At 40.1% G+C, this 15,646-nt stretch overlaps 1 long non-coding RNA gene across 4 annotated transcripts in view; it reads right to left on the bottom strand.

The window, feature by feature from the left end:
* LOC119495090 overlaps positions 1–15,646 on the bottom strand; it is an 84,031-nt gene that overhangs the window by 58,184 nt on the left and 10,201 nt on the right. For 3 of the 4 annotated variants that reach the window (XR_005208345.1, XR_005208346.1, XR_005208344.1), the window contains exon 3: positions 12,688–12,762. This is a non-coding gene — a long non-coding RNA (uncharacterized LOC119495090). Of the gene's footprint in view, positions 1–1,846; positions 3,111–12,687; positions 12,763–15,646 lie in introns of those variants that run through there. The other variant, XR_005208343.1, reaches the window with a different exon arrangement.

Below are 15,646 nucleotides of genomic sequence, written 5' to 3'. Positions count from 1 at the left end.
GGCGAGATTAGAGCATATATGATTAAAAAAGTTATTTTTATAAAACGGTTGCTATATCGTGACAGTAGTACATGAAACAGGTAACCTGAAAAGAATCATGTGCCTCTGTGTCCTCCGGCGCTCCTAACGGCATCTGCAAGATTTCACAGACCGCAGGAAAACAAGCGGTCAGAGCTGATCTGAGGTCTGCTGTCCAGCTGCCGTCTATGAGAGCCGGCTGTCAATCACTCGCGAACTCTGACCAAACGGTCAAACTAGGCAGCGCCGATCAAATATGAATCAATATTATGTTACGTTAATGCCTATTTCTTGCCTCAATTTTTTTCAGAATCATCTTGTAGTGCACGGTTTAGCTGTAAAATGAGAACGTTTGTGACGCGACAGCCATTGTGAAATCTGTTGAAGGAACGTCAAGTTCCGGTCACATGACTGGAGCACAGCTAAAAGGAACGCTCTCTCAATGAAATGACCTGTGATTGGCCAAAGTCTCCCGTCACAGACTAGATTTTCTAAAGCCTGAAAACAGAGCCATGAGGAGGTGCAGAAGTTTAGTTATCTCTCAGAACACTTGAATTACAATATGCTGAAAGATTATTATGCCAATGATGCCAGGAATATACTGCCTACTGAAGCTTTACTACAGTAAAAGCAGAACTAAGGTTGTGTATTGGAAAGAATCTGGCAATACGATACAGGTGTAACGCTTCAATGGTGATATTGTAAGCAGGGCGATATATATTGCTGAAAACTGTCATAGTATAAAGACACATCACCATATGTATAAAATCTGAATAAAAAAAAGTCACTATGTGAAATGGCTACTATGGGGAGTAACATCATCACACATGAATACAGTTGGACTAATTGGATCCACAAAAGTCTCAGCTTTACAGTGATAGCCAATTTATGTAATTCTAAGACTGTTTAGGGACCCCATTATGCAGAAATATTCAAACACACCATTTACAAATAGCCGAAAATAACACATTTGTACTGCATGCAAACAGCTACTTGGTCTTTGCCCCACACTGCATGTAATTAGCATAAAATGGGCATGTCTGTGAAAGTGGAGACTTGTTGCACCCATTTTCATTTAAGGGGTCAAGGGACCCCTTTGAAAATGGCCATGCCAGTTTTTTCCTAATTTTGGAGCGTTATTTAGCCTCCTTCAGGACATGCAAGTACGACATGGTTTCTACCAATGGATTCCTTAGGTGTCTTTCTAGGTTTCTAGTTTCATATGATGCCAGTATCTTCACTCTAGCTTTAAAACTGAGCCAGCTACAACCTCCGAAAGACAGAATAGCTGCCGGGTTCACCGGCGGGTCGTCAGATTTTTAAGAGGTTGATTAAAAATCGATACAGCGTTTTGGGGAATCAATACATTCTCGCATAACATAATATCATTATATATATAATAGCATTTTAATATTATAGTTGGTCAGGACGGAGATTATTTTAATTATTTTATAAACTATTGGGCTTAATATGTATATACTGTATATGTTTCATATCATATATGCTAAACCAAGGTATCATATTTCATAGTAAATGCTTATAAAACATTTCACATTTTACGTGCAACAGGTTTACTATTACCTTTGTTAGTTTAATATACTCTATAATGCATCACAAATGTATCACATTTTACATGCTTATTATAAGAAGATTTCATTCAATTCATATGTTCATTTTAACAACATGACAATCATCATTACAGATGTTTAAGACACCAACAAGTGGATAAAATCAAATAAAGTACCTTAGAACTATTATTCCGTACAGATGAGTAATGTACTCATCTTCCACCACTGGGTTCAAGGAGAGCAAAACTTACCGAACCATATTACAGGGGACAGAAATAGTTTTTTTATTACATCATAAACACATAATGACAATATTACCTGCAGTATGTGTGCAAGAAGTTCATCGTACAGCTGATAAATAATCACAATAACTTAACCATTAACTGGCATCTGCTGAGATGTCTGCAAGACACGTGTACAGGAGGAGATACAGTCTATGTTGTTGCAGTTTCAAAAGGTTACACAGTGATCACATATTTTTGGACCCATCATTAATATGACCATTTAATAACCTCTTTCAAACGTCTCTCCTCTGATATTTCTTTTCAGCACTGTTACATTATCGAAATATTCTTTTTAAACCTGAGAACTAATGTTCACAAGGTTGAAATCGTTCATCCACATTCTGGCCAACGAGCCTCTAAAATGGCTCCATATTTCTTCCTCTCTGTTGGAAGCGACTCTTGGCTGCAGCGCTCGTATATTCTCCCCAGAAATCAATAGCCGAGGCCGGCTCGGCTCGACAACTTCTTCTCCTCTCCCGTCTGAGATATGAGGCCTAGCGGTCAAACGTCAGCTCGGTGGACGACTCCAAGCGTGAATTCAATAAACTTGAGTCAAGTCGGATCTCTTCAGTCCGTTCTTTTTGCCCCTCTGTCTTTGCCCTTATTCTCCCCTCTTATCTCCGTGTGAAGGAAGCACTGAGGGAGCGAACGTCCGTGGGGACTTAAACTCATGTCCTATCACATCCTTTTCAACCGTAGACTTTTCACAAGGGGTTTGTCTCAACATCAGCGAGGAACTTTTTATATTCTCTACAAGGCCTTTTAACCCTTTGTGGCTGATACAAGTCAGACTATGCTCCTGTAATATCAATCGCAAGTTTCAGGACCTGGATGTACTGTAAATTTGAATGTGGGAGACTGGAGGATGAAAGTGGGATAGCCCCATTGGGATACTGCCTCAAACTCTGCATTTCCATTCACAGTTTATGACGTCCCTTGGGGTTTGCAGTGTTGAGATGATCCATCTGACGGTTGTAGTCCACATAAACCCCAAATTCTATAGGTTTTATATGAACACTATGAATAATGTTCCTTATATTGTTCATATCATCACACTAACAGCCAAACTGAGGATCAACTCCTAATAATATCAGGCTCTGGTTAGCAGACAGTTCAAATGAGGACACGCTGCTAATTGGGAGCTTCACAGTTCAGATGCTGTGAGAGGCCTGAGGTTCAGTGAAGGCAGCCAATCTGATGTCGAGCTGTGATCCAATTCCTTAAGTTAGTTTACAATTGCCTGCAACAAAAACGTCTAAAATAAACCACTCAAATAACACATGATCTTATTACTTTAATGAACATACTTGTGCATGAATTAGAGCTCCATTTATTCTTCTATCCTCCCATAACCTCAGTATGAGACCCTCTTTTTTAAAAACTGGACACAATTATATATATATTTATTGCAGAACTAAGCCTCTGAGGTGGTGAAGGGACTAAACTGATCCTCTCAGGGAGCATTTTCTGCCAAGGTTGTCTACTAACCCCCAGCAAACTCTTTTGATCAACTGCTTTAGGATGTAGACGGTTAAAGGCAGGGTTAGGGGGCTACGGTTAGATTCAGAGTCCAATAATAGAGGCAGGATTTACGTTCCCCTCAAGTCCTCAAGGCAGAGGTTCCTTCTTAATCATGCACTGACCCCAACAAGCTCCACCAATCAAGGTCGTGTGTAGAAGGTAAAGCACAAATTGCGAAACTCTTGCGAGATGGTAAAAGTTAGGCATTGAACTTGAATGGTTAAGGTCAGGCAAAATCTACTTCAAAATTTAAAAAAAGAACCTGCATACGCACAGCTCCACAACACTGGGTGGCGAGGCGCATCAAGGAAGAGAACGATGCCGGCGCTCCAGCTCCAAATCAGCAATGGCTTTGGGCTGTCAGATGCTACCGATATCAACTGTATCATCTTTCCATAAAATCTTTAATAATATCCTTATGATGCGTAACATGGAGGGAACCGTGTCTGACAGAAAAAAACATTTGCTACCTTGATATAATAAAGACCTGTAAACTGGATATTGCGTCTGTCATTCCTCCCTGCAGAGTTGCCGTAGACGAGGCTGTGCCATGACGGTATACATTCAAAGGAAGGTGTATAGTGGGCTACGCGCCCTCTGGGAAATATAACCAACATGCACAAGGATTCGTAAAGGGATTTTCATTCCTGGTAACGCAAAAGTAGTCTAACAAATTACTTTTCCAAGTAGGTAATGCTGTAACGTAACAAGTCAACAGGCAGAGAGAGACAGCGGGCAAAAACAGCATGTAGAGCCGGCATATTTTCACATCAAACTGGTCAAGTAAGGATTTATTTCGACCAAACCAGAGTTGGTGATTGTTGGAACAGTGGAAAGGCAAACCAAGACGGTTTTGGTGTGTTTTATTTTGTTTGACGAGTTTCAATGGAAGTGTGTTTTACAATGAGATACCAAGGCAATATGTCGGAGCTAATTGGGACTTTTGCGTAAAGTTTCAGGCTGCGGAAGATGTTTAAATTTTATTTAAAATAGAACCATGATTCAGCCAGTGCGATTATACAACAGGAAAAAATCTTAATGCAATTCAAATAAAGGCATTGCCATTTACATACACAGCACCACCACACACTGTGACTCATATCAGAGAGACGACAGGACCTCATTTGTCCTGCATGTATTCGTTCTTGGAGTGCCTGCGGAGCGAGTGGGTGAATCCACCTTAAAACTTACACGAACAAAATTAATGAATTCTGGATGGTGACAGAGGAAAAAGAAAATGGCCCAAGAAAGAAAAGGAGGAAACTTTTGAATTTGGCCTCGGGAGACTGTCATGACACTTTGATGAATGTCTTTTGCTCGGAGAGGCACTAAAACTCAGAGACAGAGGGATGATCCTGAGAAGGTTTCCAAGCCTCGGGGCCGAGACCCACCAGGCAGCCGCACCAAGATGTTAGCGGGGGCTGCGATATGATTCATGTGATCTGAATGAAATTTGTCTTGTTTCTAAGATTGGAGACAAATGCGTGTTCTGCTTTAATGAAGTATTACTAATTTGTAGCCACAAGCTGTCGAGATAATGAATATGTGCAGATTTTAGAGGTGTGTGGTAATTAATTCGGCAAAGTAGCAAAAACGTAGGAGATAAAAATCTAATGTTCATATTTCACCACAGCTTCGTTTTCACGAATCTGTGAGGCATTGAGCATCAGTGCTGTGAGCAGCGTTGGGCCGATGCTCCGTGTACGCCGGGGAACAGAAAGACAGACTTATAATAAGTCTGTATCAGCTACAACATGTCCCCGATGGTGATGAAAGGATGTCTCATTCGGTTTCTGGGTCTCACCTTATCTCTGAATCACAAGCATGCACACTTTCTGTTAAAACCCATTTCTGGGCTGATGCGCTCATTCGCGTTCGTCTAAATTACTTGCCTGGTGTTTATGCTGTGCTGGCTCGCAGACAGCAGTGAATAAAGGAAATGATAAGAGAGAGTGAGGCGGACAGGGAGAGAGAGAATAACATGCCATAGTATTGTGTAATTATTACAAAGTTCCAGCTGGGCTCAGTGTAGTTTTGAGGTAATGGGGATTAAAGTTTTCACCTCACATAGAACAAAACAAGAAGAAACTTTTTTAATTAATGGTTTTTACCCCCTGGAAAAAAACAAAAACTAACTGTTTTCAAATCTATCCTCAGCCGCATTGGAAGGTGTTTATAGAGAAGTATGCTGAGTGTACAGAACACCACAAAAAACTAAGTGTATTATTATCCTGTGTCACCAACTATTAGATCATTCTTTTTAATATGTCAATATGAAACATCAATTTTGCTCCTTAGCAGATGAAAGCCTTGCAAAAAAGAAAATACTGACAAGACAGTTTCTCTTTTATCATGTAAATGTCCCGAAACAAGCTGACGACTTTATCTGGAAAATAGAAAGTCGGGTGGATTTCTGCAAACCGATAAGCAAACATGATCTGCACTAAGATGATTTCACTGGAAACATCTGAACAGGGGAAATAAACCTGCCATATTTTTTGCAATACTTTGCCAAGTTTGTCGTTTTCTGCACGGTGACAACTCTGAGCAGCGCTGGCACTAAAGTACAAGCGAAATGGAAATAGAAACAGCGTGGGATGGTTGTTTCTAAAAGCACAGACGAAAGGCACTTTTTGAGATGACGTCTAGGTTTCTCTCAGCTTCCGTTACAGTTTGTTTCAATTTCATTATTGGTAGTATTGTAGTCGAAGAGTCGAAGACCTGTCAGCTGACTCAACATTTGAGCAATGCATGATTTATGGTCAGCCTTTGAAAAATTAGATTCAGTTGGGACGGTGAAAGTCGCCAAATAAGGTCATTGCATAAAACATATTCTCTTTCTGTGTGTACACAACGCTTTGAAAATCTGTACTATCAATTTAGATAGTTTCCTCGCTCTGCCAACAGGATTCAATAACAGTCTTGGATAGCCTACTTAATGTTGCCTAAAGTCCAAATCTGTTCCTTTTATCCTAAAACTACAGCAAAAATAAAGTTGCATCTCCCTTCTTTGTTGTTGGTTTGCATCTGTCTATCAGACTGAAATATCAATCGCTGAATGGGTAATATTTAACAAATGTATTTATGTAATTTTCAACCAGGGTGATCAAGTGCAACCTGGTCAACATTTCTCAACATGCAAAGCATCTCCACTCTCCAAGCCCAACAAGCGCTCCAGCTGCTAAGTTTCACAACATGCCACCATACTGATTAAAGAACAACATTAACACAATGTAAATGTGCCAAATGTTCACTTATTACACACATATACAAAATTGTTTGATGCTAAAAGAAAGGTCACGGGGTCATTAAAATCAAAAGGGATCATCCTCTGGGAAGCAAAATGAGCTCAGTGCATTTCATGACAATCTGCCCACTAGATTTCATATTTTTTGCACCTAACTTGTTGTTGTTGGTGCTTGTTGCAATTTGCGAAGTATGGGTACGAGTAGGTGTAGTGATGTCTTCTGTGATTGTGTTGTTTTTTTAATGAAATGCCTTGTGATTGTGCAGCAAATTAATTTCCCCACAGGAACAAATAAAGTATCCATCCATCTTTATTTTTCAGGGGAAATTTTGATCCAACAGCAGCACTAGAAAAAATGTTTAGCCAGTCACTAAAATCATTAGGATCCATCCTCTGGCAAATATTAAATAGGACCTATTATGCTTTTGTGCTTTTTCCCCTTTCCTTTATTGTCTCATAAAGTTTTTTGTGCGAGTAAAAGGTCTGCAAAGTTACAAAGCCCAGGCCAAAGGGAGTTACACCTTGATTAAAGACATGCCTTTTCTTTTGTAACGTATTGATGTCACCAAGTAACACATTTGCATAACGGCTAGGTGGCACGCCCTCAAACAAAGCTGGTTAGAGCGACGCTGGAACAGAGCTCAAACAGAGGGTTCAGACAGAGGGTGAATAGACGTGCTGCAGCACAGCCGGCATGAAAAAATAAGGTGCTTCTTTTTACATCAAAGCATGTAAACATGTTCTATTAGAAACCCAAAATATAAGTATGCACCTGAAAATGAGCATGATAGGTCCTCTTTAATGTACAGAGCAAATTTCACTGCAATCTGACCATTCACTTCTGAGATACAGCACTATGATGGGGTTAAGGTCACCAAAATTATTAGGACTTGTCCTCTGAGGAAATATGATTAACACAAAATGGTAATCTGCCCTGGAGAAGGGAATCTCATCCAGCACCTGTCAGTGTCTAGGATTGGATGAATGGACCAACTGATCAACGTCAGTGTCCTCAGGCGTCGCTGCCATCATAAAAACTATAAATTCAGGCTTTCAGTCATTATTTTGCTCTCTAACTGCCATCAGATTTGTATTAGTGTATGTTGAGTCTCTACACTCTGCAATATTCACCCACTCTGATGAAACTTTGCTTAAAAAGACATGTTCCGCCTCCCCCATCCAAAATAGAAACACACACACATGAACGCACGCACACACACTTCTGACCCTGTGCAAGGAACAGAAGGAGAATGAAAGACATAATGAGTCTAAGTCTGATGTAACATCGTCCCTGATGGTGAACAAAAACAAGCCCTCCTTTTTTTTTGCTGCAAAAAACACAAACTTGAATATTTTTCTCTTTTCTCTGCAGCACACTCAAACTGATTCAAACAAATGCAAAGTTTTATGAAAGCATGCTAACACACAAACCTCCACGCACTCACACATACATATACACAGTCTCCACCCGTAGTGCAGAAAATACCTCAATGTTTCTAGGTCAGCGGTAAGGAAAGTGCTAACGTGTGCGATGGCGCGAGGGGAGCGGTGCTCTGGGTGGACGAATGGATGATTCTCTTGGTTTGATGTTTGCGCTACACTGATGTTCAACTAAAAGGCCACCAAAACCAGATGTGCATCATGGGAAGTCTAATATGGATATCTGGATATTAGAGGGTCAAAAGCTGCAGAGTGTTTCTGGTATTTTGTTCCAAGATGTGACATGGAACCAAACAGACTACGTATTGTCAGATTAGCCAACAGGAGCTGTAACGGAGTAGGAGTAATGCCAATAAATGACCTGAAGGAAAGCATTAAAAGATCCTTAGGGAGTGTTGTTTTGGTCTGGAACGAATGAATTTAGACTGGCGACCTTTGATTCATATTCATGGGCTGTATATAAGAAGTAGACGTAGTCACCAGGACGTCACCCATTGGTTTGTGGTCTGATGTTTTGAAGCCTCGAGTTCGGCATGTTGGCCGTCGCCATGTTGTTTTTTTGCAACCAGAAGTCACATGAGAGGTTGGAGTTAAGTACAACCGAACTCTGAATAAGATGTTTTCAGGTGACCAAAATGTTATAATTAACTTTCATGAACTGAAAGCACACTGTGAAAGGGTTTAAGTTCCAAGACAAAAACACTCTCAGACCGGACATCACCATGGTAGCGTCTTTTCAATCACAAGGTAGCCACGCCCTAAAGCAAGCCCTGCTTTATGGTCTATTTGACTCTAAATGGGACCATAATTTCATAAATGAACATCATGCTGTATTGAAGAAGACTTGAAACTAGCGATTGAGACCATAAACTCATGTTTACAATGTTTACTGAGGTAATAAATCAAGTGTGAAGTAGGTTCATTTTCTCATAGACTATACAATCAGACTTCTTTTAGCAACCAGAGGAGTCGCCCCTTGCTGGCTATTAGAAAGAATGCAAGTTTAAGGCACTTCAGCATTGGCTTCACTTCTCAGACCCAGAGGTTGCCCACTGTTCATACTATCCCCATCACTCTCTTTAAGTTTTTTCTCTACTGTTGAATATCCAATTGAGGCAAAGTACTGAAACATAATCTTTAAAAATCTCTCGATTTAGCAATATTGTACTGAAAATACAAGTGTTTTGATCATCCTCAGCATGCTTGAATGTTACCAGTCCACAGAAAGACAATACACTGATGATTATGATGAAGGTGAAGCATGAAAGCCTATAAACTTATGCAAGTGTGACCAACGTGCTATGCCTGAGTTAACTCATCCTTACACAAGGGTAAAACTGTAAAACAAAATGTAAGAAAACTATGTAGAGGAACGCATGTTGACCTTAGATGCAAGCAAAGCTATCTCAGCTCCACAAGAAAAGTGAGTGTATAGCAGGAGGAGCTCTGCTGTTAAAATTAATATAAAAAGTTTAGTAAAGCAAACATATAAAGCAGAATATTTGGAGTAAAATCATCTTCGATTGCTTAGCTGAACATTAAGTTTTGACCAAATGTGTCCCATAAAATTAGGCATTTGTTTCCTGTGAAGCCAAGAGAAGGATATTAGAGCAAGAAAACTAATATTTAATATGGCCCTCTGAAAAGAGACCTGCCTAAATCAACACCAACAACACTCCAGGGGGATATATGCTAAACACCAATTCAGCTCAGAAGTATTAACCCGAGTGTGGCACTACTGAGGGCATCGGTAGCCTAAAGCATCATGCATGTGCCAAACAAAAACCAATAACAAAGACATTAACTCAGCTGCTAGATTAAATTAACTCCCGTTCAATACCAATACAAATAAACAAGAGGAGAGCAATAAAACCATTACATTTTTGGAGTTATGATGAATTGAATCTCAAAGGCCAAAACTCCAGACCCTGAGCATTTTCTGTTACTCTGGGGTCCTATTGTTTCAGAATTTTCTCTTGGAAATAAACTTTTACTGAGCTCCTCTCCGAGCAGAAAACTTGTAGCTGCTTTATTTGTTGCACCATGAAGGCTCGATGGCACGGTATCAAGAGCTTCACACAAACAGTTTTAAATTAGACCTTGAGCAGACCGAGGCCAGCAGCCGTGTTCGCCCATGCATCATCTTTGACGCACAATTATGAATCCCACTGCAATTCTTGGCAAGACTTGCCCTGCGTAGCTAGTTGAGGCAGAGATGATTGGTTAATGTTAGGGCTTTGACCTCGAGTGGTTAGGGTCAGGATAGCTCATTGGTCATGGAATAGGACCTGAACGAATTGGTACATCGGCGAGCATGGAAGCCTGGCCAATCCTAGCACTTCAATGCTACGCAGAGATAGAAAAACAGTGGGATTTAGGGATGTCAAGATACCAGAAATTAAGTAGTCGATACCAATACCAGTGAAATGATTCCAAATTCGATACATCGGTAAAAAACAAAAGTAAAACAATAAATCACATGTACTTCAACATATACTCATGTATTACCGTTTTGCATACTGGTTTTAGTTAGGAAGTTAAACCGCTCATAATTCCCTCTATTATATCGCTGTGAAAACATCTCCTTCAAACAACTGTGATTATTAATGTTTCTTGCCAGAAACTACATCTATCAAGATTACATTTGAACACATCATGAAAACGCTTTACCTTTGGCCAATGTTCATTTTTACTGAATAGAGCCTGAACGCATTATAATGTAAATCAGTGGCACCTCCTGTTAACGTTAGCTGTTAGCTCCGCAGGACTGTGCTGCTTACCGGCTGTGAACAACTAACATTAACTAGCTCTCGTCCTGCCAATTTTGACAAGGATTTGTTCACAACGTGGGCTTATCGGGGGAAAAATAGACTGCGTCCACTGGATATGTCACATCGTGAGTCCCAAACACATTTTCTATCGCCCCCGGGACACCTTTAGCTTCGAGCCCTGACCGTACCATAGAAAAACGAGTACCATCACGTTTTCAAAATTTTGGCATTGGCTTGGTACCTAAGCATCGTTTTTTGTGACATAGTGGGATTCATAATAGCACATCTTTGACTCTCTTTTGTCCTCCTCCCTATCGGGCATGGACACAACCAGTTGAGGACTGTCACGGTGGACCCCAAACATCTAATGCGACACCATGTTTTGACCCTGACTGACCCTCCAACATTGGCCCCAGATGCTGCATCGTCTCTCCCGGGAGCGATCGGTCGGAGTCTTGACTCAGTTTGTCCTGTATTTGTTCACCCAGGGAGCTCAGCTGTGAAGCAGTCTGCTGCGCACTGATGCCTTATGGTGAACTGGAACACGGACCCTGAATGTTTTTCCCTCAGAATAAGAAATGTTCTCACAATATGCCAAAGACATTTTTTCAGGGCTTCTTTTGATAAAAAGTGAATAATTCATACACAAGAACTGCCATTAAAATGATTTACTCATCTACCAAAGTCAGACTATCTGATTGCATGTCACACTTACTCAAAAAGATAGCCAAGTCACTTTACAAACCGATTTATCACATCATTCTGCTGTATTGTTCAATACATCTTATCTTAATTCTTATATTGATCTGGTCAAACTCTCATCTCTCAAATTCAGAAAACTGCCAAGACAGCTCTCTAAAACTGCTTGTTTTCATACTCCTACAGTACATGGTGCTTTCCATCTTTCTTTGTTAACAATTTGCATTCATTGTGAGTTCATGCTTTCCTGCTGAACTAAATCAAACACAAATCAATCTTACAACCTAAGATAAAAGGTTATGTCAGTCAATAAACTATAATAATTGATGAAAGTATTGAAATTGCGTCATTGATAAAAATAAATCTGACATGTTTTTTCATAAAATGTTACTAAATAAACACACAAAACATATCGATCCAAAATATTTATAAATGCAGAAACATGAACAAAATATTTCTTAACACTCCATAAGTTATTTGACCTCTGCACATTTTTTAGTTTTTGAGATATGTTCATTTTTATGACCAGATCGAGTGCAAAGGCGTTTTGATGGTTTTGTTACGTTCTGCACGTAAAGTAACGTGATGACGTGAAAGACGGCAGCCTCAGCTTTCTGCTGCAAAAGGAATGAATGCTCTAGCTACTAGTTTTTTTATGTTATATAGATTTGAATAGGATGATGAAAACAACGACATCCCGCGGGAGATCCGTTTTTAAAGAGTTAAGCTTTCGTTTTTATAAATTCCCCAGTGTCCCGTTTATGCTTATATATTTGATGAAATGAATCCTTTTATTTTCTTTAATATTTCTGTTTTTATCCTTGTTTTCATATCCATTATAAATGGTACAATGATTGCTGTACTGATTAATTTTGATTTCATCTGTATACTATATTGTTGATCCCTGATTAATTTCTTCATATGTTATCCATTTTATTTTACGTTATGGCATTATACGTTTTGTATCAGCTGTTTTGTATATTCTTAGTGCTGCTGCTGGTTTGTGCAGTACTATCTATCATGTCGTTTTGTTACTCATTTGTCCTCTTAATTTAGTCTTTTTTTGTTTTTTTATTTTTAATGATTTTCACAGAATTCATTTTTCACAGAAGTAATGTAGAAAAAGAGAGAGGACCTACCGGAAACTTTCAGTCACAGAATCCCATGGTACAGTATGGCCTTCACGTTCACCAGATATCCACCCAGCTGAACACCTGTGAGAGATATTGGAGCATGTTTAGAACATGTTAGACGGCGCTCTCGACCACCATCATCAAAACACCAAATGAGGAAACATGTTTTGGTAGAGTGGTATTCGTCGTTCTAGTTGAGTTCCACAGATTTGGAGAATCAATGGCGACAAGAAATTAAGCGTTTCTGGAGGCTCATGGTGGAACAAAAACCTTACTAAAACTCTTTATGCTCTAAATGTTCTATGTTGTATGTTTTAAACTCTTTACACCACACACCCCCACAACAGCCTGTTTTCCCTCCTGTCCTCTTGTAGAAGATACAGGACCCCCAGGACTCTCACCAGCAGACTGAGAAACTGTTTTTTCCCCCGAGGCCACAACACTCTTCAACAGATAAATCATATGACACTCTCTCTCACAATAAGTGCAATAAACAAGTGCAATACCTCAATCAATGCAATACGTGCAATATATATATAAAAAAAATGCCTGTGTAATATTTTTATAGTATCTAACCTCACTGCTCCATGTTTATATATATCTATATATATAGATATATATATATATCTATATATATATATACTCTATATTTATCTCACTGCCTCTTTGTTTATATATAGTATGTTCTTAATATGCCTTGGTCTTGCCTTTAGTATTTCCTTTTATTTATTGTATATAACTTACTTTCTTTTTTTTCTTTTGAAATGGAGCTTCCCAGCAAAAAGTATTTCACACGATTGTACTTGTATAACCGGTGTGACAATAAACATCTTGAATCTTCCTTTAACTCGTCATCTTTCTGCATGCTACAAAGCTTTGACTTAAAACTTGTCAGTGTATTACCTACAGTAGATGGCGGCCGACACGCTCCCAGTTTGGAGAAGCAGACAGGAGTACCGACACAGGAGCAGAGTAATGTACTGCTGTGGACGGGGGAAGCAGCAAAATGGATTTTAGAAACCCAAAAGAAAGGCTCACCTAAAAAAATGTATATCAGTTCAAGTGTACACTATATTTTGAATATTTTTGCTGGTTTACCTCTCCGTGAGACCGTTACACAGTCTATGTTTCCGACGGGGAACGGAAGCTGTTAGCTATGCTCTTACCAAAGCAACCAGACTCCATTGAAATAACCTGGGATTTGACATTGCACGACACAGGAGTTGCTCGTCACAATCGGTTAGTTTGTTCGTGTTATCATATCACTTTGGTGAATGTGAACTAACCAAAGTCACACAATAACGCAAACAAACTAACCAATTGAGACAGCAGTAGACCAGCAACCTCCCGTGTTCTGCGAAGTAAAATTAGTTTTTTTTCCCAATGGAGTCTGCTGGCTTTGTATGGTATTTAAAATACATTTTGTTGGCGGCCCCGTCCACAGCAGTACATTGCTTTGCTTCCGTGTTGGTACTCGTGTCTGCTTCTCCAAACTGGAAGCGTGCCGACCTCCATCTACTGTAGGCAATACACTTACCATGGATAAGTACCTCATACAACCCCACTTCAAAACACCCAAACTATCCCTTTAAGCTGTCAGAATGTAGGTGCCTGCTTGAGGGAGGAATGAACGGGGCCTGGATGCCAGATGTGCTGATATAAGCCTAAATGTAACTTGGTGTCCAGGTCAGCATCAGCTATGCACGGCAGCAAACACTACAATTAGTCTGTCAAAGATCTGAAAACATGCCCGATCAGAGCCTCGTCTTCTTATGGGAATACCTGAATGAGACTATGCAGCAGGAACACAGAGGGGGAATTAAGAGGATGTGTCAGGTTGTGTAATGAGAGAGTTGCTGCTCATGTATACAGAAGAGGCCGTCACTATCAGTCAGATCAAATCAAACAAAATGCCAGCGACAGTTAAAGGTCAGCTGTGTAAAAGCAAAGTGATTGTTAATGGCTTTCTTTTCCCACTTAAAGGGAAACTTCAACCAGCAGATGTCCAACCAGCTCGGTGTCATCGCAGTGTGTGCAGATGAGCAGTGTTTGGCTTCGCTCCGTGTTGCCAGCGCCCGAAGCTCCCCGCTCATTTGCCGACGGCGGTCCAGGTGTCACCTGGTGGACTTTTACTGGCGGATGGGCGACGAGCTCCGGGCGCTGACGGCACAGGGGGATGACACACAGAGCTGGTTGAGAATCGGTTTCCCTTTAACCCTGAGAGAACCATTTAACCATCAGAAATTGATAAAACATATTTTTATTATTAAAACCCTCCAAGGTTAAGGAACCTCCAAGGCTGAGGAACACCACAGAAAAAGCCACGCTGTGATTTGGTTTCAAAAAGTTTTGACATTTGGAGATTTCTGCAAGTATTGCATTTTTCGCCGATTGGATGGCGAGCACTTCTGTTCTGGAAACTGCTCAGAAACCCCCTCATTGTCAATCTACCTAGGAAACCCATCCATCCTCTGAATGATCTAGGTCTTTAGTTTGTGGCTGTAAAGTTTCATGAGGCTGTCATTATCCTAGAGGTCACCACAGGTCTCATTTGGTCTCATTAAATGAAATGGCTACTATGGGGATTAACATCATCGCACATGAATACAAATGAGCTCATTGGATCCAACAGAGTCTCAGCTTTACAGTGAGACCCAATATATGTAATTCCAAGACTGTTAAGGGACCCCAGTATGCAGAAAATCTCAAATACACTATTTTTAGAATAGGAGAAAATAACACATTTATACTGAATGCAAATAATTGCATGTTTTTTTGCCCCAAACTGCATGTGATTATCATAAAGTGGGCATGTCTGTAAAGGGGAGGGTCATGGGTACCCAGTGAAACCATTTTCATTCACATATCTTGAGGTCAGAGGTAAAGGGACCCCTGTGAAACTAAGCACTTCCAACACTGATGAGTAGACTACTAGAAACCTTCTTAGAAAACACAATGCAATGAG

This window comes from Sebastes umbrosus, chromosome 10 (assembly GCF_015220745.1).
Source record: "Sebastes umbrosus isolate fSebUmb1 chromosome 10, fSebUmb1.pri, whole genome shotgun sequence".
NCBI lineage: Eukaryota > Metazoa > Chordata > Actinopteri > Perciformes > Sebastidae > Sebastes > Sebastes umbrosus.
The sequence above is the reverse complement of the archived record's forward strand: the minus strand, read 5'-3'. Positions and strand labels throughout refer to the sequence as shown.